The 24,042-nt window shown below is 37.6% G+C and overlaps 1 protein-coding gene and 1 pseudogene across 2 annotated transcripts in view; one reads left to right on the forward strand and one right to left on the reverse strand.

Annotated features, from left to right (window-relative positions):
• Window positions 1-24,042, reverse strand: part of SLCO5A1 (solute carrier organic anion transporter family member 5A1) — a 169,898-nt gene that overhangs the window by 105,899 nt on the left and 39,957 nt on the right. The window lies entirely within an intron of this gene.
• Window positions 1,958-24,042, forward strand: part of LOC143685710 (thioredoxin domain-containing protein 9 pseudogene) — a 58,250-nt pseudogene continuing 36,165 nt past the window's right edge.

Below are 24,042 nucleotides of genomic sequence, written 5' to 3' on the forward strand. Positions count from 1 at the left end.
CTTACTTTTCCCAGTCCTCTCCTCAGTGAAGCCACAGTTCGATATCCAAATACCGTAGGCCCCTGTTCCCATCCCACCTGATCACCTGCCCCAGCTGGTGTTTTCATTACGGTATTATCACCACAGGACATTCAATTTGTTTATCTGATTATTCTCTCCACCTTCATTGGACTTTAAGTTGTGTGAGAACAGGGACCCCTTCTTCCTACTGATGTGGTATCAGTGTCTAAACACTGCTCATTATAAGCGCTGATAAATATTCGTTGAATGCTTACTAGTGCTTATGGATGCTGAATCTTGAGTGAAATCACAAAAAGAGTTGGAGCCGGTTTGTCCTGGCCACGCTGCCTTGAAAAGTCATCCATTAGCTCCTGCTCCCTTGGCCACTGGGCTGCCCTGGGTGCTTGTGGTTGACGGTCCAAGAGCCCTGATCTTCGCTACAAGCCTTACCTTTGCCACCACAGGCCCTGGCCCTTCCTGTCTGGACCCCCTGGGTTCTCAAAAGCCTCTTAGTAGTTGATAGGGACTTGGTCTGCCCTCATTCGAGCTGCTCTCTAACTCATCCACCTCTGCTGCCACGTTCACCCTGCTCTCGGCCTCGGGGCTCACTGTCCACCAGGGCTATGTCCCCACATCCCCTTCAGCGCAGGATCCACTTTCTTAGCTGCCCACATGACAGCGAATGTTGTTGGACATTGGCGCTAACAGAGGAACTGGTTCCAAGGATAATCTAGGCCCGGTCTGGGATGGGGCCCAGAACGGCTCCATAGAAAAACACCTTGTGCACAGGCCTGAAGTCTCAGGTGATTACAGAATCCCTGTCTGGGACATGGTGACAAGAGACCACCGACCACCCCTGTGTAAACGTTTGGTGGCATAGCTGCTGCACATAACAAGAGGGCAAAGGCAGCCCACTCTTCACCGCAGCACCATAGCAGTGGTACTAACTTTCATTCATAATTTTCTCATATAACTTCTTGAAAGGTTGCCAATTTACAGCACTATATTTAAAGAAAATATTTCCTCACTCATTCCTTCTACTCATAAAGATAAGGTGCCTTTGGCCCTCAAGTTATTTTGAGCACCACTTTTTTTTCCTGTAAAATTATTCACTTATTTTGACCCATGCCTGACAGCAAAAGAACAGCTGCCCCAGCTGTCACAGAGGAGCCTATCACTCAGCTAAAGCATCCAAAGAGCATCTAAGGTCAGAAAGGAAAGTGAAAAAGGTCTTATGCAGCTTCAGAGCGGGTTTCTCCCTTACCACCATAAACATTAATTACTGGTTTAATTCACCATCTTCATTTAGAAAGCAGTTTGTAATATAGAAGGAAATATACAAGTGCATATAGAAACAGCCAGTTGAGCTTAGTAAATCTGTGGGACAGGGGAGGGTGGATGTCTGGTACACAGCAGCTTTAAAACTCCAAACTGGCTACCAGTGAGTGACAGCTAATTATATACTTCAGATCTCCAGAAAGTACCACAAGGATAGCTGACACGAAGGCCTGCTCAAAATTAGGCCAAATGTCTTAGATTATATTTTGAACCCTACCAAAAAAGGCTTATTAAAAGTTCAGAATGAGGGCAGTACAACGGTGGCTCAGTGGCAGCATTCTCACCTGCCATGCCAGAGACCCAGGTTGGATTCCCAGTGCCTGTCCATGTAAAAAAAAAAAAAAAAAGTTCAGAATGAATTCCCTTAGAAGACAGATAGGAAATGCATAATAGAATAATCAAAACATTAATGAGGAGGAAAGATCTTCCTGGAAAGGAATTCTGGATAGATGTATAACATTTTAGAAGTTTTTAACAGATTGCCTGGCTCAGGAGGAGGAACTTCCAGGGAAGACAGTGAGTTGGGGACTACAGGACCCACTCCTACAAAAACAGGCAGTAGATAGGCAGAAACTGTCTGATTCAATGGTTCTGGGGCCCTGGGAACCAGGGGAGCGGGATGGGGAGACTAAGGAAAGAGCGGGATGGGGAGACTAAGAAGCTGGAGGAAAAACTGTGAGTGAATCCCTCCCATAGCAGCATCTGGCACCCACCGCCAATGTTGAGGCTTGCCCTGGCTGTCCAGAAGGTATGAAAGTCTTCCTCTCTGGGAAAAGCAGGGCAGGGACGTGGTCAAGTTGCCGAGCAGGATTTTGATTGGCAAATTTGGGCTGCTGGGTTCTGGCCCTGAATCACGGTTCTAGCCTGCCTGAAACAGGGATCCCCATGGCCATTGTTTCAACACTGCCCAATAAAGGATGAAGAAATATACTCCCTCCTTAGGGCTGTGGGAAAAGGTTTTCCAAAGAGCACCATCTGCTAGGCAGGCCAGGAAAATGCAGATAGGGAAAACCAAAAAGGCTTTTGGGTATCTTTCCTGACCCTTGCCCCAGGGCCCTCTGTAACTGATCTGTGCCCCATTTGTGGGTCCTTGGCCCTGTTTAGATCAGTTAAACATGGGCAATTCTAAATATTTAATATAGGTTGAGCCACATGTCAAAGAAAAGCTTTAACACAAAGCCATTCAGCAGTACAACCCTAGGTAAGACAGAAAAACCAAGCATCATAGTAAAAACATCAATATACTCAGATGCTTAGAAAGCAGCAAAAAAATTACAAGCCATACTAAGGAATAGGAAGATATGGCCCAAAGAAATAAATAAAAACTTCAAACAAAACACAGGATTTGACACAGCTAATCAAAGAAGTTCAACAAATCTCCTACAACCAGGATATGAAGGAAATTAAGGTTAAAGAGATAAAAGATATTAAAAAGATACTGGATTAATATAAAGAATTTGAAAGCATGCTCAGAATAAAAACTAGAACTTATGGGAATGAAAGGCTCAACAGTTTAGATTAAAAATACACTAGAAGTATACAATAGCAGATCTGAACTGGCAGAAGAAAGGATCAACTAACTAGAAGATAGTACATTTGAAATTTTACAGACAAAAGAACACATAGAGGAAAGAATGAAAAAATTTGAGCAGTGTCTCTAGGAAGTGAATTACAGCACAAAACAACAAACATAATGTCTTGGGTGTCCCAGAAGAAGAGAAGGGAAAAGGGACACAAAGAATATTTGAGGAAATAATAGACAAAAATTTCCCAACTCTTATGAAAGATGTAAATGTACATCTCCAAGAAGCACAACATACTCAAAATAGAATAAATGCTAATGAACCTACCCCAAGACACATACTAGTTAGAACGTCAAAGGCCAAAGAAAAGAGAATTCTGAAAATAGCAAGAGAAAAGTGATTTATCACATACAAGGTATTCACAATAAGCCTATGTTCCGATTTCTCATCAGGAACCATGGAGTCAAGAAGGCACGACATGAATGATAATATTTAAGACACTGAAAGAGAAAAACTGCCAAGCAAGAATTCTTTATATGGCAAAACTGTCCTTCAAAAAGAAGGAGATTTCAAAATATTCACAGATAAACAAAAACCAAGAGAGTTCATCAAAAAGAGGCCTGTCCTTCAAGAATTATTAAAGGGAGCTCTGTAGGCTGAAAGGAAAAGATAGGAGAGAGAGGCTTGGAGGAGAGAAACAGAAATGAAACCTATCAGTAAGAGTAACCGAAAGGGTAAAAGAGAGTCAAAAATAAAATATGACGTAAAAAAGCCAAAGGATAAATGGATGAAGTACTACATTTACAGTAATAACATTGACTGTTAAGGGATTAAACTCCCCCAAGAAAAAGGCACAAAATGGCAGGATGGATTAAAAAAAAAAGATCCATCTCTATGCTGTCTACAAGAGACTCATCATCATAAGGATACAAATAGGTTGAAAGTGAAAGGCTAGAAAAGACATTCCTCACAAACATTACCCAAAACAGAGCTGGGGTAGTTATACACATATCAGATAAAATAGACTTTAAATGTAAAACTGTTATAATGGACAAAGAAGAACACTGTATTAAATTAAAAACCAATACACCAAGAAGAAACAATGATCATAAAAAGTTATACACCTAACCAGGGTGCCACAAAATACATGAGGCAACACCAGTAAAACCGAAGACAGAAATAAGCAATAGGTGGATACTTCAATATATCAGTCTTATCAACAGATAAAACATCTAAACAGAGAATAAAAAAAGAAACAGAGAACTTGAGTAATATGATAAATGAATTAGACCTAATAGACATATACAGAACACTGCACCCAAAAACATAGACAAGATATTGTTTATATTTTAGAACCTCATCTACTCTTTGAGGCCAAAGGAAGAAGGGTTTATTTTGTCCAGAATCTAAATTTTTTGGCAGCACATATTCTTCACAAGTGCTCATGGAACACTCTCCAAGACAAACCACATATTGGGTCACAAAATAAGTTCCAATACATTTGGAAATCAGGAACAGGTGGAGAATTTGGAAAATTCACAAATAAATGGAGGTTAAACAATACTCTTAATCAGTGAGTCAAAGAAGAAATTGCAAGAGAAATAAGTAAATATCTCCAGATGAATGTAAATGAGAATACAACATACCAAAAGTTATGGGATGCAATAGCAGCAGTGCTGACAGGGAAATCTATAGCCCTAAAAGCCTACATAAGAAAAAAAAGTAAAAGTTAAAATCAAGGACCGAACTGCACATCCGGAAGAACAAGAGCAGCAAATTCATCCCACAGCAAGCAGAGAGAAAGAAACAATGAAGATGAGACCAGAAAGAAATGAAATCAAGTACAACAACAAAACAACACCACCAGTGCAACAGGACTGGATACAAAAACTCAGAAATGGACAGCACAATACTACCTAATTGTAATGTAATTATGTTAAAACATTGAATGAAGCTGCATATGAGGTATAGTGTTTTTTTTTCTCTCTATTACTGTTTTATTTCTTTTTCTGTTGTCTTTTTATTTCTTTTTATAAATCGATGCAAATGTACTAAGAAATGATGAATATGCAACTATGTGATGATGTTAAGAATTACTGATTGTATATGTAGAATGGAATGATTTCTAAATGTTTTGTTAGTTAATCTTTTCTAATTAATAAAAAAAAAAAACACCAACAGTTGGTCCTTTGAAAAGATGTGACAAGCCACTAGCTAGACTTACAAAGAGAGAAGGTGCAATTAAATAAAATCAGATCAGAAATCAGAGGGGGAAAATTACTATTGACCCACAGAAATAAAAAAGATCATAAGAAGATACTATGAACAACTACATGCCAACAAGCTAGAAAACCCAGATGAACCAGACAAGCTCCTAGAAACACATCAACAACATACACAGACTCAGGAAGAAACAGAAGACCTCAACAAACCAATCACAAGTAAAGAGATTGAACTGGTCACCAAAAACCTCTCCATAGTGGGTTTATTGGTTATCTTTCTCTTGGGAACAATGAAATTATCTACAATTGAGACTGTTGATTTGGGGCATGATACCTGAGCCCTAGAAGATGGAGGCAGCTGAAGGATACAGTGACTGACAAGTAAACTGGCAAACTATGGTGTAGACATATGATTGAATGTTGTGCTGCTACAAAAAGGAACAAAGTTGTGAGGCATGCAACACTGTGAATGTTGGAACACTGGGTGAGGCAAAATAAACCAGAAACAAAAGAACAAATACTGTATGGTCCATTTAGAAAATACATCTAAGAAAACAGAGGCCTAGATTGTAAGCTCTTATAGCAGTCACATTTAGTCTGTAGTGCCAATTGCTGTTCCTGGACTTTGAGAGGCTGTTTTATATATGTAAAGCCTGGTATTTAGAAACAAGAATGAAGCAAATCAGGTCGGGATTAAGGTAATTCAGAATACGGTGGTAAGGAAGACATTGCCTATATTTTAGAACCTCATCTACTCTTTGAGACCAAAGGAAGAAAGGTTTATTTTGTCCAGAACCTAAATTTTCTGGCAGCACATAATCTCACTCAACCTGTCTGGAGAGATCACTTAAACAATCCACACACAGGGAGTGCAGAAAAGGAATGAGAGCCTTTGATCCTGTAAAGCTGAACGTGGATACAGCCAAGAGCATATTAAGCAGATAATCAAAAAGTATTGGCAAAGTCCCTTGAGGGATGGGAGAAAAAGTATGGAACTATTAAACTTGACCATCAGAGAAACCCTGATACAGTGTCGAACATTAGGGACCTTAATCAGCAGGCCAAGTCCTTGATTTTGAGGCTTGCATTTGTGAAGCTTATGTATGTAGTGGAGAAGCTTTGCCTATCTATAGGGATGCCTAAGAGTTACTTCTGGAGAACCTCTGTTGTTGCTCAGATGTGGCCTTGCTCTCTCTAAGCCCAACTCTGCAAGTGGAATCATTGCCCTCCCCACTACATGGGACATGACATCCAGGGATGAAAGTCTCTCCAGTGCCATGGGAGATGACTTCCAGGGATGAGACTGGCCCTGCACCATGGGATCAACAATGCGATCCTGACCAAAAGGGGGAAAAGAAGTGTAATGAATAAGGTAGCAGTGGCTAAGAGACTTCAAATACAGTAGAGAGGCTACTCTGGAGGTCACTCTTTTTTTTTTTTTTTTTTTCACTTGGGCAGGCACCGGGAATCGAACCCGGGTCCTCTGGCATGGCAGGCAAACATTCTTGCCTGCTGAGCCACTGTGGCCTGCCCTGGAGGTCACTTTTATGCATGTTTCAGTTAGACATTGGTACCTACCATAACTTGCAAAACCCCAACTAAAACCATTCCAGCCAATCCTAAAGAACACCTAGGGCATTATATAAGATTCTACAAAGGTACTACTAGGGCAATTTTCCAGAAACTTACAACCTCCAGATGGCTCCCTGGACCAGGTAAGTCCTGAAATGCAGAGGGGCCAGCCTCTCCAAAACGTCAATGAGTTCCATTCCCCATCCCATATTATTGACAGCCCTTTCCAACATGAAAAAGTTAGACTGGCCAAAGGCTAAATAACCCTAAAGAGTGGGAGAAAAATCAAAGGTTATGGTGGAGTTATACAGAGAAGGTAGGGTTTAACAAGTGAGTATGAAGTACTGAATCATTATACTGATGTTTCTATTAGTCTCCAGTATCTAAAGAAAAACCTAAAATTATGGAATTGCAACCCATACCAAATTCTAAAATCTGTTTTACAACTAAGGGTTGTGATGTGCTTTGAAACTTATTGCTTTTGTGTATATGTTATTTTCACAAAATAGAAAAAAAGTCAATTTTGAGGATAAATGCACAGCTATATGATGATTTTGTGAACCAATGACTATACATTTTGAATGATTACATAGTATGTGAATATATAATATATATCAATAAAAATAAATGTAAATGTTTTTGAATTTTTCAATTGAAAAACGAAAAAAACAAAACACCTTCTCATAAAGAAATGCCCATGACTACATGGCTTCAAAGGTGAATTCAACCAATCAATTCAGAAAGAATTAATACCAACCCTGTTTAAACTCTTCAAAAAATTGAAGAGGGGGGAATACTACCTAACTCATTTATAAAGCCAATATTACCCTAATACCTAAGCCAGATCAAGATACTACAGGAAAAGAAAACTATAGATCAATCTCTCTGACAAATACAGATGTAAAAATACTGAGCAAAATATTTGCAAATCAAATCCAACAGCACAGTAAAAGAATTATACACCATGATCAAGTGGGTTTTATTCCAGATATGCAAGGTTGTTTCAACACAAGAAAATCAGTTAATGTAATACACCACATTAACAAATCAAAGGGGGAAAACCACATGATCATCTACACTGATGCAGAAAAGGTACCTGACAAAACACAACATACTTTCTTAACAAAACACTTCAAAAGATAGGAATAGAAGGAAACTTCTGCAACATGATAAAGGACATAAATGAAAAGTCACAATGAACATTATACTCCATGGTGAAAGACTAAAAGGATGCACATTGTCACCACTGTTATTCATCACTTTGCTAGAATAGGCAAAAAATTGAAAGATAACCAAATCACAAAGGAAGAAGTTAAACTTTCAATATTTGCAGATGTCATGATCCCATATTTTAAAAGTCCTGAAATCTCTAACAATGCTACGAGAGCTAATAAATGATTTCAGTAAAGTGGTAGGATATAAGATGAACATATAAAAATCAGTAGTGTTTCTATACACTAATGAGCACTCTCAGGTAGAAATCAAGAAAAAAAATTTCATTTACAATAGCATCTAAAAGAATCAAACATCTAGGTATAATTCTAACCTAACGATATGTGCTGGTTTAAAAGGATGTATGTATCCCAGAAAAGCCATGTTTTAATCCTAACTCCATTTTGTAAAGGCAGCCATTTCTTTTAATCCCTATTCAGCATTGTATGTTTGAAACTGTAATTAGATCATCTCCCTGGAGATGTGACTCAATCAAGAGTGGTTGTTAAAATGGATTAGGTGGAGATGTGTCACCCATTTGGGGGGGTCTTTATTAGTTTACTGGAATCCTATAAAAGAGGAAACATTTTGGAGAATGTGAGAGATTCAGAGAGAACAGAGAAGAACGACATAGCCATGAGAAGCAGAGAGGCCACCAGTCAGTGACTTTTGGAGATGAAGAAGGAAAATGCCTCCCAACAGGAAGCCAGGAGAAAAAGCTAGCAGATGCCGCCATGTTTGCCATGTGCCCTTGCAGCCGAGAGAGAAACCCTGTGTTCACCATGTGTCTTCTCACTTGAGAGATAAATCCTGAACTTCATTGGCCTTCTTGAACCAAGGTATCTTTCCCTGCATGCCTTTAATTGGACATTTCTATAGACTTGTTTAATTGGGACATTTTTTTGGTCTTAGAGCTGCAAACTAGCAACTTATTAAATTCCCCTTTTTAAAAGCTATTCCATTTCTGGTACATTGCATTCTGGCAGCTAGCAAATTAGAACAGGATATAAAGGACCTGTACAGAGAAAATGACAAGACACTGCTAAAAGAAATCGAAGACCTACATAAATGGAAGGCCATTCCGTGTTCATGGACTGGAAGATTAAATATTAAGATGCCAATTCTACCCAAATTGATTTACAGATTCAAAGCAATTCCAATCAAAATTCCAAAAGTCTACTTTGGAGAAGTAGAAAAGCCAATCACCAAATTTATATGGAAGGGTAAGGAGCCCTGAATAGCAAAAAACATCTTGAGAAAGAAGAACAAAGTGGAAGGACTCACACTTCCTGATTTTAAAGCATATTACAATGGTGCATGGTTCTGGCATAAAGACAGGTGTACTGATCAAATGAATCAAACTGAGAGTTCAGAAATAGACCCTCACCATCTACAGTCAATTGATTCCTGAAAAGGCTGCCAAGTTCCCTCAACTGGTTAAGAAGGGTGTTTTCAACAAATGGTGCTGGCAGAACAGGATATCTATAACCAAAGGGAGTTTCATGGTCCTGGCTCTTTAATTTAGGTCTCTGATTTATTTTGAGTTCATATTTGTATAAAGGGTGAGATAGGAATTCTTTGGATAGAAATATAGCAAAGCATCTTCAAGATTTTCTGGTAGGTGATGGTTTCTTAGACTACATTCAAAGCGCAAGCAATAAAAAAAAAAAAAAACAGACAGATAAATGGATCTCCTCAAAACAAATACTCTTGTGCTTCAAAAGACTTGTCAAGAAGGTAAAAAAAAAAAAGGCAGCCTACTAATGGGAGAAAATATTTGGAAACCACCTACCCAAAAACGGCTTAATATCCAGAATATATAAGGAGATCCTTCAACTCAACAATAAAAAAAAACAAAACTACCAACTCCATTAAAAAATGGGCAGCAATGAATGCAGGTGGCTGAAGAATGCACTGACTGAGAAGTAAATTGGCAAACAATGGTGTACACATAGGATCAAATACCGTGCTGCTACAAAAAGGAATGAAGCTGTGAGGCATGCAACATTGTAAATGAACCTGTGGGACATGGGGTGAGGCAAAATAAGCCAGAAACAAAAGAGCAACTATGGTATGGGCTCCTTTAGAAAATGCTTATTTAAAAAACAGGAGCTTAGATTGTAACCTTTTACAGCAGTCACATTTAGTCCACAGTGGTAATTATAATTTCTGGATTTTGAGAGACTGTTTTATATATGTATAACCTGGTATTTAGAAATAAGAATGAAGCAAATCAGGTCGGGATTAAGGTAATTCAGAACACAGGGGTAAGGACGACATTGTCTATACCTTAGAACCTCATCTACTCTTTGAGGACATCATTTTGTGTGAAATAAACCAAACAGAAAAGGACAAATATTGTATGATCTCACCATTATGAACTAAATACAATGAGAAAACCCATGGAGTTAATAATGAACAAACCCATGGAGTCAAAACAAAACCATGGAGTAAGGTGTTCTAGTCTGCTAGCTGCCAGAATGCACTAGACTAGAAATGGAATGGCTTTTAAAAACGGGAATTTAATGAGTTGCTAGTTTACAGTTCTAAGGCCCAGAAAATGTCCCAATTAAAACAAGTCTATAGAAGTGTCCAATTAAAGGCATGCAGGGAAAGATACCTTGGTTCAAGAAGGCAATGAAGTTCAGGGTCTCTCTCTCTCATCTGGAAAGGCACATGGTGAACACAGTCACGGTTTCTCTCTCAGCTGAAAGGGCGCACAACGTACAGTGTCATCTGCTAGCTTTCTCTCCTGACTTCCTGTTTCATGAGGCTCCCCGGGAGGCGTTTTCCTTCTTCATTTCCAAAGCACTGGCTGATGGATTCTCTGCTTCATGGTACCGCAGCATTCTCTGCTCACACCGAATCTCCTTCATTCTCCAAAACGTTTCCTCTTTTATAGGACTTCAGAAACTTATCAAGACCCGCCCAAATGGGTGGAGACATGTCGTAACTTAATCCATTTTAACAACCACTCTTGACTAAATCGCATCATCCAGGGAGATGATCTGATTACAGTTTCAAACATACAGTATTGAATAGGGAATGGGATTTTGATTAAAATGTGGACATACATCCTTTCAGACCAGCACGATAGATTACCAGGAGACAGGATGAGGACAGAGAATGCACAGCTGATGCTTAATTTGTGCAGAATTTGTAATAAGGTTGATTGTAAATGTTTGGAATGGATAGAGGTGATGGTAGAACACTGTTGTGAGTGTAATTAACAGCATTAAATTGTTGTGTGTGTGATTATGGGTGAAAGGGGAAGTTTAGGTCATGTATGTCACCGGAAAGAAAGCTAGAGGAGAGGATGAAACATGGGATGGTATAACATAGTGAATCTTTTGTGGACAATGATTGTGATTGTATAAATACTAAAAAGTTATTTCATCAACTACAAACAAATGTGCAACACTTTTACAAGAAGTTAATAATGGAGTGGTTAATGGGGAAAAATGCATCCATAGCAAACTGTGGACTACAGTTAACAGTAAAATCTTAATATTCTTTCATCAACAGTAACAAATTTACCATACCAATGCTAGGAGATAAAAAGCACATAAAGGGAATGGGATTTGGGTTTTTTTTATTATGAAGTAATGAAAATGTTCTAAAAATGATTATGGTGATAAATGCACAACTATGTGATGATACTTTGAGCCTCTGATTGTATAGTTTTTATGGACTGTATGGTGTGTGAAAATATCTCAATAAAATTGCATTAAAAATAAAAGATACACCTAATGCAAACTTTGGGCTATAGTTAACAGTAAAATTTTAATATCTTTTCATTGACTGTAACAAAAGTTCCACACTAATGCCAAGTGTTAACAACAGGGAAGTATAGGAAATATGGCATTCTTCTTTTGGAATAAGAAAAATGTTTTAAAACTTTTGTAGTGATGAACGCATTACTCTGCGATTATACTGAGAATCACTGATAGTACATTTTGATGTATTGTATGGTGTGTGAATAAAATTGCTTTTAAAAAATTCTGTTTCAACAAATACAGCCATTAAATAATTATTTGAAATAAATGAGTCAGCAGCCAAGGTGTAGGGCATTGTTTTGTTCTATAAATGCGTTTTGCAGTTTTATTAGTATTTCTGCCCAGGAACTTTGAGCTTGATTACGTAACTCTTCCTGAGAATCTGGGTTCCTCCATGTAAGTTTCATTTACGCTCAAGTAAAAAAAAATTAAAAGCATCTTGGAATTACAGAACTGGAAAGCAGCCTTAATACATCAATATGTAATGTCTTTACTTAAAAAAAAAAAAAATTTGCAGTGCTGAAGCTGGGTAGGTAGGCATTCCCAGAGCAGCTGTTACCTCACTTCTCAGATATCACCAAGAGCTCAGCACCAAGGCTGAACTGTACCATTTAGAAGAATGGAAAGATGATGCATCTCTTGGCATGCTTTCAAAAGTCTTGGAGAATCAGTTGCTTCAGACTACCAAGTTAGTGGAAGAACATCTGGATTCTTAAATTCAGAAACTGGATCAGACAGGCGAAGATGAATTGGAAAGCCTCAAAGAAAAGAAACTTGAAGCACTCAGGAAAGCTCAAGAGCAGAAACAATAGTGGCTTTCTAAAGGACATGGGGAATACAGAGAAATCCCTAGTGAGGGAGATTTTTTTTCAAGAATTCAAAGAGTATGAAAACATGGTCTGCAATTCCTACAGAGACTCCACATTCAGGTGTAACATTCTGGACAGACATTTAGCAATATTGTCTAAAACATACTGAGACAGAATTTTTGAACTGAACATAGAAAAAGCACCTTTCTTTGTGAGAGTCTGCATATCAAGGTCATGTCCACACAAACACTGTGGAAATTAAATGGAGCCACCATTTCAAAGCCAAAAGAAATTTGGAGCAAACTTGACAAAGTTGGAAAAGAAAATAAATTCGAGGAAAGAAATATGATTCAGACTCTGATGATGATTGGAGCTCAGTTAAAACTCTTTGTAAATCATCTTTTGATATCTCCTTATTTCAGATAGAGACGTGTTTTCTAAATTTTCTTGGTTTCAATACATTGTTCATCTAATGCTCATATTCTGGAGTTTCAGATAGTTGTATCACATTGAAAGACATCTTTGATATTTTCTGTGTGGAGATCATGCTAAGTTGAGGAAAACTCTAGAGTTCTTAAACTTTCAGGGAAAGATCTGGAATTTCTGCTTTTGGGGTTAATTTGATCACAATGTGATTTTATGTCTTTATGCCATTTGCACTTGTGTTTTTAATCTACTGAGTTAGAAATAAAAATTCAGCAAACTAAAAAAAAAAAATTAATGAAGCCATGAAAAAAAATTAATCTCACTAGTGTCAAAGAAACATAAGCCGAAAATAATGAAACACCATTCTACTTAAATTAGCTGAAATATGACAACAGTTGGATAAGAAATCAGTGTATTAATTATTCTTGTCCACTGATGTTACAGAATTATACAGTTGGTACAAGCTTTTGGAGAGTAATTTATAATATATACCTTGATATTTATTACAGCATTATGTATATGAAAATATACAGACAACATGAAAAACAGAATAAGTAAATGTTGAAATATAATGCAGTTGTTAATTTTTTAAATTAGGTAAGTTGTGGATTTACAGACGAGTACAGCTATCAATTTTAATGTTTATGAAGACTTTTTATACCTTGAGGAAATGTCTATTTTTCAGAACTTAAGTGAAAATGAAGAATACAAAAATCTGTTGTCGATGTGATTACAATTATGTCAAAAAACATACCCTTAAAAAAAAGACCACAAAAAAACTACCAGAATAAATGAGTTTAGAAAGATAGCAGAATACAAGATCAGTATTCTAAAAATCAATTATAATGCTGGCCTTCCATGCAGAAGACCTGGGTTTGATTCCCAGACCATGTACCCAAAAAATAACAATAATAATAATCAATTGTAGTTCTTTATGTTACCAATGAACAATTAGAAATGGAAATAATACCATTTATAATAGTACAAAACATAAAATACCTGAAGACAATTCTGACAGAAGCTATGCAATACCTGTAGATTGAACACACAAAACACTGCTGAGAGAAATTAAAGACATAAATAAATGGACAGATACACCTTGCCCATGGGTCAAAAGACACATATTATAAAGATGTTAATTCTCCCCAAATTTATCAATGAAGTCAATGCATTTCTAATCAAAATCCAAGTGGGTTTTTTTGAAGAAACTGACAAACAAATTCTAAAATTCATGTGGAAATGCAAAGGATCTAGACAGCCAAAACAACTTTGAAAAAGAACAAAAGTTGGAGAATTAAGACAACCTGACTTCAAGACTTACTATAAAGATACAGTAATGAAGACAATGATAGTTTGGCTTAAAGACAGATAGATTAATTAAATAAAACAGGGTCCAGAAACATACCCAGAAATACAGGGATTACTGACTTTTGAGAAAGGCACAGAGGTAATTCAATGGAAAAAGAACAGTCTTTTCAACAAATGATACTGAAACAATTAGACATTCACATACAAAAATTAAGTAAAAATGGATCATAGACCTAAACGTAAAACCCAAAACTAGAAAGCATCTAGTAGAAAAACAATTGGAGAAAATAATTTTAAACAGACACTTTACTAAAGATGATACGTGGATGGCAAACAAGTACATGTAAAGATCCAACATCATTAGTCACTAGGAAAATGCAAATTAAAATCACAATGAGATCACACTAAATTCCTACTCAAATCCCCAAAATTAAAAAGACAGACAATCCAAACTATTCGCAAGGATGTGGAACAATTATAACTATCATATGCTGCTGGCGGGAATATAAGATGGTACACCCATTTTGGAAAACAGTTGAGTAATGTCTTACGAAATTAAACATACACCTACCCATGTGATCCAACCATTCTGCTCCTTAGGTATTTAGTCAAGAGAAATGAAAATATTTGTCTATACCAGGACTTATTATATTCAAATGTGCACAGCAGCTTTATTTTGGGGAGGGAGGGGGCGCAGGGAGGAGGGGCAATATTTATTCTTTTTTTTAACTTTATATATATATATTTAACATAACATATATACAAAGCAAAGAAAGAAAAAAGCAATAGTTTTCAAAGCACTCTTCAACAAGTAGTTATAGGAAAGATCCCAGAGCTTGTCATGGGTACATACCATCACCTCTGATTTTTCCTTCTAGCTATTTCAGAAAATTGGAGGCTAGAAGGAAACAACGTTTTTTTTATCATCACAATCGACCTTTTTTGTGTGTGTGAAAAATTATATATAAAAAACTAAAATATTTCAAAGCACAGCACAACAATCAGTTGTAGAACAGATTTCAGACTTTGGTATGGGTTACAATTCCATTACTTCTAGCTGTTCTAAGATACTAGAGACTAAAAGAAATATCCATTTAATGATTCAGCAATCATATTCATTTGTTAAACCCTACCTTCTGTACATAATTCCACCATCACCTTTGATCTTTCTATCCCACCTGCATTCATTTGGCATCATGTATAATGCCTTAAGTCCACAGTCCATCAACACTCTCAATTTTAGATGAGTTCATTGTTCCCCAGATAATAAACACACTCTCACCAAATGGGAAATCTAAACCTCCCCTTAACTCTTGTCCCTCCCCCCATTATTTACCCCTGCTGTTGCTGTGGTACTGCTGTTGTTTTCCTGTTTAACATAGCCCATAGCATGCAATAGCAGTTTTCCCCCAGTACCCTGGACTTAAACACTCTTTGTATATGAATTATACCTCTGAAGTCATTCTTCCAAGAACTTATATTTCTAGTGTTAATCAGTGGGATACAGCAGCTTTATTTTTAATAGCCAAAAACTGGCAACAATAAAAACATCCACCAAGAAGTTAATGGATGGAGAGGGGCCAAGATGGTGGCTTAGCAATGTGCGTGTTTTAGTTCGTCCTCCAGAACAACTACTAAATAACCAGAAACATTACAGAACAGCTCCCGGAGCCACGTCAGTGACCAGACACACAGTGTACCCCAGTCGGGACCGGCTGGACCAGCTGCAAGCCCCCCCAAAACTGTGAGTTTCCCAAGCCGCAGGGGCCGGCGCCCCTCTCCCACAGGCGGCTTCCCAGAGGGAAAGGAAAGAGACTCTAAACCTGGTCAAGGCAGAGGTCACTCCTTGGGCTCAAGGAAAAAGAGGAAAGGGGAGGAAATGGAGGCTTTAGAGTCTGTGTCTCTACGGAGACTTGGCAGCCTCTGGATTCAGAGGCGGGACTTCTCAGGCTGCAACTGCCCCAGGCATAGGCAGAAACGGACTGCTTTCAGGGCTATCTCCTACCTGTGCCTTCCCTAGGAGAGGGGTGAAGCCCAACTCAGGTGGAATCCCTCCCTCAAGGAATTCAGACCCCAGGGCTTAGAAATTTGAAGCCATTAAAACCAGCCTACATCCTCTCCTTCTCCACCACACCCCCAGCAGGGAGAGTGTGCCAAAGTTAAAAGTGCCACAACATCTTTTGCTGGTGTGACCCAAAGGCAGAAGCGCCACATACTGGGCAGGATAAGAGAAACAGAGCCCAGAGACATCACAGGAAAGTCTTTTAAACTGCTGGGTCTCACCCTCAGGAAAAACTGAAGCAGGTGACTCCTTGCCCCTGATAGGAGGCCAGTTTAGTCCAGGAAAACCCAGCTAGAGTCCATAATACCTACATAGACCCTTCTAAGGGTGGGGAGGGAAAAGGCACCATACAAGCAGGGCAAGAAACAAGAAAACAAGAACTGAAAAATTATCCTCTGTTAAACAAAACCTAAGCTAGAGGTCCAGAAAAAGCTGAACTGAAGGTCAAAGAACAGATAGACAACAAATTCATCTAGCAAGAAAACCCTAGGTAACAGAAGTGAAAGCAATCACCAGAATAAATGAATTAAGTAAGGTAATTAAATGTCTAGATGCCAGCAAAAAATAACAAATCACACCAGGAAAATTGAAGATATGGCCCAGTCAAAGGAACAAACCAATAGTTCAAATGAGATAGAAGAGCTGAAACAATTAATTCAGAATATACAAACAGACATGGAAAACCTCATCAAAAACCAAACCAACGAATTGAGGGAGGATATGAAGAAGGCAAGGAATGAACAAAAAGAAGAAATGGAAAGTCTGAAAAAACAAATCACGAAACTTATGGGGATGAAAGATACAGTAGAAGAGATGAAAAATACAATGGAAACCTACAATGGTAGATTTCAAGAGATAGAGGTTAGGATTAGTGAACTGGAGGACGGAACATCTGAAATCCGACAAAATATAGAAACTATAGGGAAAAAATGGAAAAATATGAGCAGGGACTCAGGAAATTGAAAGACAATATGAAGCACATGAATATACATGTTGTGGGTGCCCCAGAAGGAGAAGAGAAGGGAAAAGGAGGAGAAAAACTAATAGAAGAAATTATCACTGAAAATTTCCCAACTCTTATGAAAGACCTAAAATTACAGATCCAAGAAGTGCAGTGTACCCCAAAGAGAATAGATCCAAATAGATGTTCTCCAAGACACTTACTAGTTAGAATGTCAGAGGTCAAGGAGAAAGAGAGGATCTTGAAAGCAGCAAGAGAAAAGCAATCTATCACATACAAGGGAAACCCAATAAGACTATGTGTAGATTTCTCAGCACAAACCATGGAGGCGAGAAGACAGTGGGATGATATATTTAAATTACTAAAAGAGAAAAACTGCCAACCAAGAATTCTATACCCAGCAAAATTGTCCTTCAAAAATGAGGAGAAATTAAAACATTTTCAGACAAAAATTCACTGAGAGAATTTGTGACCAAGAGACCAGCTCTGCAAGAAATACTAAAGGGAGCACTAGAGACAGACACGAAAAGACAGAAGAGAGAGGTGTGGAGAATAGCGTAGAAAGAAGGAAAATTAGATATGACATACAAAATACAAAAGGCAAAATGGTAGAGGAAAGTACTACCCAAACAGTAATAACACTAAATGTTAATGGACTGAACTCCCCAATCAAAAGACATAGACTGGTAGAATGGATTAAAAAACAGGATCCTTCTATATGCTGTCTACAGGAAATACATCTTAGACCCAAAGATAAACATAGGTTGAAAGTGAAAGGTTGGGAAAAGATATTTCACGCAAATAACAACCAGAAAAGAGCAGGAGTAGCTATACTAATACCCAACAAATTAGACTTCAAATGTAAAACAGTTAAAAGAGACAAAGAAGGATACTATGTACTAATAAAAGGAACAATTCAACATGAAGACATAACAATCATAAATATTTATGCACCGAACCAGAATGCCCCAAAATACATGAGGCAAACACTGCAAACACTGAAAAGGGAAATAGACACATATACCATAATAGTTGGAGACTTCAATTCCCCACTCTCATCAATGGACAGAACATCTAGATAGAGGAGCAATAAAGAAACAGATCAATATTTATTGAATATTACAATAAATGAGCGAGACTTAGACATTTATAGTACATTACACCCCACAACAGCAGGACACACCTTTTTCTCAAGTGTCATGGATCATTCTCAAAGATAGACCATATGCTGGGTCACAAAGCAAGTCTCAATAGATTTAAAAAGATTGAAATCATACAAAACACTTTCTCAGATCATAAGGGAATGAAGTTGGATATCAATAATAGGCAAAGTGCCAGAAAATTCACAAATATGTGGAGGCTCAAAAACACACTCTTAAACAACCAGTGGGTCAAGGAAGAAATTACAAGAGAAATCAGTATGTATCTCAAGGCAAATGAAAATGAAAACACAACATATCAAAACTTATGGGATGCAGCAAAGGCAGTGCTGAGAGGGAAATTTATTGCCCTAAATGCCTATATCAAAAAAGAAGAAAGGGCAAAAATACAGGAATTAACTGTCCACTTGGAAGAACTGGAGAAAGAACAGCAAACTAACCCCAAAGCAAGCAAAAGGAAAGAAATAACAAAGATTAGAACAGAAATAAATGAAATTGAGAACATGAAAACAATTGAGAAAATCAATAAAACCAAAAGTTGGTTCTATGAGAAAATCAATAAGATTGATGGGCCCTTAGCAAGATTGAAAAAAGAAGAAGAGAGAGGACGCAAATAAATAAGATCAGAAATGGAAGAGGAGACATAACCACTGACCCCACAGAAATAAGGAGGTAATAACAGGATACTATGAACAACTTTATGCAAATAAATACAGCAATGTAGATGAAATGGACAACTTCCTAGAAAGGCATGGACAATCAACTTTGACTCAAGAAGAAATAGATGACCTCAACAACCCAATCACAAGTAAAGAAATTAAATCAGTCATTCAAAAGCTTCCCAAAAAGAAAAGTCCAGGACCAGACCGCTTCACATGTGAATTCCACCAAACATTCCAGAAAGAATTAGTACCAACTCTACTCAAACTCTTCAAAAAAACTGAAGTGGAGGGAAAGCTACCTAATTCATTCTATGAAGCCAACATCACCCTCATACCAAAACCAAGCAAAGATATTACAAAAAAAGAAAACTGCAGACCAATCTCTCTAATGAATATAGATGCAAAAATCCTCAACAAAATTCTAGCAAATCGAATCCAGCAACACATTAAAAGAATTACACATCATGACCAAGTAGGATTCATCCCAGGTATGCAAGGATGGTTCAACATAAGAAAATCAATTAATGTAATACACCATATCAACAAATCAAAGCAGAAAAATCACATGATCATCTCAATTGAGGCAGAGAAGGCATTTGACAAGATTCAACATCCTTTCCTGTTGAAAACACTTCAAAGGATAGGAATACAAGGGAACCTCCTTAAAATGATAGAGGGAATATATGAAAAACCCACAGCTAATATCATCCTCAATGGGGAAAAATTGAAAACTTTCCCCCTAAGATCAGGAACAAGACAAGGATGTCCATTATCACCACTATTATTCAACATCGTGTTGGAGGTTTTAGCCAGAGCAATTAGACAAGAAAAAGAAATACAAGGCATCAAAATTGGAAAGGAAGAAGTAAAACTATCACTGTTTGCAGACGATATGATACTATACATCGAAAACCTGGACAAATCCACAACAAAACTACTAGAGCTAATAAATGAGTACAGTAAAGTAGCAGGTTGCAAGATCAACATTCAAAAATCTGTAGTGTTTCTATACACTACCAATGAACAAGCTGAGGGGGAAATCAAGAAACGAATTCCATTTACAATTGCAACTAAAAGAATAAAATACTTAGGAATAAATTTAACTAAAGAGACAAAAGACCTATACAAAGAAAACTACAAAAAACTGTTAAAAGAAATCACAGAAGACCTAAATAGATGGAAGGGCACACCGTGTTCATGGATTGGAAGACTAAATATAGTTAAGATGTCAATTCTACCTAAATTGATTTACAGATTCAACACAATACCAATCAAAATCCCAACAACTTACTTTTCAGAAATAGAAAAACCAATAAGCAAATTTATCTGGAAGGGCAGGGTGCCCCAAATTGCTAAAAGTCTCTTGAGGAAAAAAAACGAAGCTGGAGGTCTCATGCTGCCGGACCTTAAGGCATATTATGAAGCCACAGTGGTCAAAAGAGCAATGTAATGGCATAAAGATAGATATATCGACCAATGGAATCGAATAGAGTGCTCAGATACAGACCCTCTCATCTATGGACATTTGATCTTTGATAAGACAGTCAAGCCAACTCACCTGGGACAGAACAGTCTCTTCAATAAATGGTGCCTAGAAAACTGGATATCCATATGCAAAAGAATGAAAGAGGACCTGTATCTCACACCCTATACAAAAGTTAACTCAAAATGGATCAAAGATCTAAACATTAGGTCTAAGACCATAAAACAGTTAGAGGAAAATGTAGGGAGATATCTTATGAAAATTACAATTGGAAGCGGTTTTTTAGACCTTAAACCTAAAGCAAGAGCACTGAAGAAATAAATAAATAAATGGAAGCTCCTCAAAATTAAACACTTTTGTGCATCAAAGAACTTCATCAAGAAAGTAAAAAGACAGCCTACACAATGGGAGACAATATTTGGAAACGACATATCAGATAAAGGTCTAGCATCCAGAATTTATAAAGAGATTGTTCAACTCAACAACAAAAAGACAGCCAATCCAATTACAAAATGGGAAAAAGACTTGAACAGACACTTCTCAGAAGAGGAAATACAAATGGCCAAAAGGCACATGAAGAGATGCTCAATGTCCCTGGCCATTAGAGAAATGCAAATCAAAACCACAATGAGATATCATCTCACACCCACCAGAATGGCCATTATCAACAAAACAAAAAATGACAAGTGCTGGAGAGGATGTGGAGAAAGAGGCACACTTATCCACTGTTGGTGGGAATGTCAAATGGTGCAACCACTGTGGAAGGCAGTTTGGCGGTTCCTCAAAAAGCTGAATATAGAATTGCCATACGACCCAGCAAAACCATTTCTAGGTATCTACTCAAAGGACTTAAGGGCAAAGACACAAACGGACATTTGCACACCAATGTTTATAGCAGCATTATTTACAATTGCAAAGAGATGGAAACAGCCAAAATGTCCATCAACAGACGAGTGGCTAAACAAACTGTGGAATATACATACGATGGAATATTATGCAGTCTTAAGACAGAATAAATTCATGAAGTATGTAACAGCATAGATGGACCTCGAGAACATTATGCTGAGTGAGACCAGCCAAAAATTAAAGGACAAATACTGTATGGTCTCATTGATATGAACTGACATTAGTGATTAAACTTGGAATATTTTGTTCATAACAGAGATCATCAGGAGATAGAAATAGGGTAAGATATTGGGTAATTGGACCTGACGGGATACAGACTATGCAACAGGACTGGATGCAAAAACGAAGAAATGGACAGCACAATACTACCTAACTGTAATATAATGTTAAAACACTGAATGAAGCTGCATGTGAGATGATAGAGGGAGGAGGGCTGGGGACATATTGAAATCCGTAAGAAAGATAGATGTTAAAGATTGAGATGGTATAATCCAAGAATGCCTAGAGTGTATAATAATAGTGAAATGTACAAGGTACAATTTTAAAAATGTTTTTGCATGTGGAAGAACAAAGGAATGTCATTATTGCAGGGTACTGAAAATAGATGGTAATTAATATTTTAAAATGTCACCTTCTGTGTGAGACTAAAGCAAAAAATGTTTATTTGGTAGAAAATCAGTATTTTGACAGTGCATTTTCTAATATAACTTACGTAGATAGTTTGATTGAATGCCATAAGTACTTGGAATCTCAGGTAGGACATGAAATTTTGTTGGTTTGTCCAGAGTGATGCCCCGATGAATCCCAGAGTGATTCGATCAGTGAGTGGAAAAGTATCTGCAAAGCCCCCTTCAGGGAGTGGTGAGAACGGGGAGAAATTCAACTTCCCCAAGTTGAATTCTTGATATTCTCACAAACAGTGTGGACCAAAGCTATAGGCAGAACCCCCAGTCTTGAGGTTTGTTCATATGAAACTTAACCCCACAAAGGATAGGTCAAACCTACTTAAATTAGGCCTAAGAGTCACCCCCAAGAGAGCCTCATTTGTTGCTCAGATGTGGCCCCTCTCTCCAGCCAACACAACGAGCAGTCTCACCGCCCTACCCCTCTCTACATGGGACATGACTCCCAGGGGTGTGGACCTTCCTGGCAACGTGGGACAGAGGTCTTGGTATGAGCGGAGACTCGGCACGAAGGGATTGAGAAAAACCCTAGAATGAGCTGAGACTTAGCATCATGGGATTGAGAAAACCTTCTCGACCAAAAGAGGGAAGAGGGAAATGAGACAAAGTGTCAATGGCTGAGAGATTCCAAACAGAGTCGAGAGGTTATCCTGGAGGTTATTCTTATGCATCAAGTAGATATCATCTTGTTAATCAAGATGTAATGGAGAGGCTGGAGGGAAATGCCTGAAAATGTAGAGCTGTGTTCCAGTAGCCATGTTTCTTGAGGATGATTGAATAATGATACAGCTGTCACAATGTGATTGTGTGATTGTGAAAACCTTGTGTCGGATGCTCCTTTTATCTACCTTGTCAACAGACGAGTAGAACATATGGAATAAAAATAAATAATAGGGGGAAGAAATGTTAAAATAAATTTAGTTTGAAATGCTAGTGATCAATGAAGGCAAGGGGTAAAGGGTATGATAGGATAATTTTTTTTTCTTTCCTGTGTTCGTTTCTTTTTCTATTGTCTTTTTGTTTCTTTTTCTGAATTAATGCAAATGTTCTAAGAAATGATGAATATGCAACTAGGTGATGATATTGTGAATTACTGATTACGTATGTTTTATTTTGTTTCTTATTTTTTATTAAATAAATTTTTTAAAAGTTAAAAAAAAGAAGTTAATGGATAAGTAAATTATGTGATAATCATCTGACAGTATTACTTGACAATACAAAGGAATAAACTATTGATATACATACTAAAGCATGGATGGATGAATTTCAAAATAATTATTTTAAGTGAAAATTTATATTATGGGTAGTACATTTCCTAATTTAATTTGTATAGTCAGTTTAGTTGGAATCTTGAACAGGGCATGAGATTTTGTTGGTTTGTCCAGGTTAATGTGATGCCCGGATAAATCCCAGAGTGATCTGGACAGTGAATAAAGAAGTATTTGCAAAGCCCCCTTGGGGAAATGGAGAGAAGGGGAAAATAGTCAACTTTCCCATTTGGAGAATTTCTGATATTCTTGCAAGCAGTGGGGACAACCAAATCAATAGACCAATCCCTCAATCTTGGGGTACACCCCTATGAAACTTATTCCTACAAAGGACAGGCTGAGCCTATTCTAAATTAGGCCTAATAGCCACCCCCATAGAACCTCTTTTGTTGCTCAGATGTGGCCTCTCTCTCTAAGCTGACACAACAAGTGAACTCACTGCCCTCTCCCTCTCTACATGGGCCATGACTCCCAGGGGTGTGGACCTTCCTGGCAACATGGGACAGAAATCCCCGATTGAGCTGGGACCCAGCATCAAGGCATTGAGAAAACCTTCTTGACCAAAAGGGAAAGAGAGAAATGAGAAAAAATAAAGTGTCCATCACTGAGAGATTTCAAACAGTCAAGAGGTTATCCTGGAGGTTATCCTTACCTATTATATAGTTTATGGT

The sequence above is a fragment of the Tamandua tetradactyla genome, chromosome 6 (genome assembly GCF_023851605.1).
Source record: "Tamandua tetradactyla isolate mTamTet1 chromosome 6, mTamTet1.pri, whole genome shotgun sequence".
Lineage (NCBI taxonomy): Eukaryota > Metazoa > Chordata > Mammalia > Pilosa > Myrmecophagidae > Tamandua > Tamandua tetradactyla.